We start from the raw sequence: 1,508 nt of genomic DNA on the forward strand, positions 1-1,508 counted from the left end.
CAGTCAGTTCCCCAATGCCTGTTTGATCCAATCAAGTACTTCTTCACACAACACACCTTTTTTTGGATGTACACTGGTCCTTTGTTCATAGAATTACCCAGGAAGCAAGGTATGGTTGTTTGCTGCATTGTTTTAAGAAGTATTTTTGTCTGGTGCGGTGGAGATGCCATGACCTGAAGCTGCTCCAACCAGCTTTACATTGTAAAGTGAGAAAAATGCAAAACAGCCCTTGGTACACTGCATAAGTGCTTCTCAGTTCTGATTTGTTGTGTTTCTGTGAGGTTGGTTTTTTAGGATTTCTCTAGTTTATCCTAAAATGTCTGCACAGAAACAGGGTGGGTCACATTTTATGGTATCAACTTCTGTTTCACTAACAGAATGGTACTGATTGGGATAGATCTACCTATACTTAGTGTTGATCAAATTAAATTGAATGAAGTTTAATATTTATTGGATTTATCAGGCTATTCCTAGTTGAAAGGAAATAAAACATAACGAAATACTAGGTTTGTTTTCCCTATCTTGAGGGAAGGAAAAAAAATCTGAATAATGTGTACTTACACCAAGTATCATTAAGATAAAATTAATAGTTGAACTGCAAGGGATAAGTGATTTTTCTACAAGGGATGGGTGATTTTTCTACATATCTATGGCAGCTATTTACTTAAAATGTAATTACTGTTATAAATCACCAAATATAGTTTATAACCTCAGCAAAAGACCTAAAAAGGAATCAGGGCTATCTTCAAACTAATAAAGTCCACCCACGAAATCACTTCTTGGCCTTTTGGCTAAGATCAAGTGTAGAACTAATAAAGTCTATTTATTGAAGTGACTGCTGGGTACCTTATCAACCTGTCAGTGGTGGCTTGTGATCTGTTTGTGGCTTGTATAGTGCACAGCACAGCACAGTTTTCAGCTGAGGAGGATAATCATTCCTTGCATATGCAATATAGTACAGTTATAGGTTTGTGGTCCACTATAGTTCCTCTGCAGGCATCCTGGTGTAGTGTTGCATCTTGTCTGCTTTCTGTCTGTGGCATGCTGGCAATAGCCTCCAAAGTGTGATCTGTCTTAATAAAAATTAAAAAGTACATCACCAGTAGTCATGGGCAATTCTCTCCCTTTCAGTTTCTCTCTGTTTTTCGTCTTCCCAATCTTAAGTTCAGTTATTCACATTTCAACATCAGTTCTTTAAAATCCTCATAAAAATTCATCAGTGTTTTAGTGTATTTTTTTCTTGATCTACACCAGGCATAGGCAAACTTGGCCCTCCAGATGTTTTGAGACTACAATTCCCATCATCCCTGACAACTGGTCCTGTTAGCTAGGGATGATGGGAGTTGTAGTCCCAAAACATCTGGAGGTCTGAGTTTGCCTATGCCTGATCTACACATTTTTAAGCAATTTCCTCTAATATATGTGTATTTACAAAGTCATTTGTAAATAATACAATGTATTTTGTACTTTATTTTCACTAACGAGCATTTTTTCTGCCAAGTTTATCA

At 36.9% G+C, this 1,508-nt stretch overlaps 1 pseudogene; it reads left to right on the plus strand.

Moving 5' to 3' along the window:
- Positions 1-771: 771 nt before the first annotated feature.
- Positions 772-917, plus strand: LOC117043039 (annotated as a pseudogene).
- The last annotated feature ends 591 nt before the right edge of the window (positions 918-1,508 follow it).

Source organism: Lacerta agilis, chromosome 2, assembly GCF_009819535.1.
Source record: "Lacerta agilis isolate rLacAgi1 chromosome 2, rLacAgi1.pri, whole genome shotgun sequence".
Lineage (NCBI taxonomy): Eukaryota > Metazoa > Chordata > Lepidosauria > Squamata > Lacertidae > Lacerta > Lacerta agilis.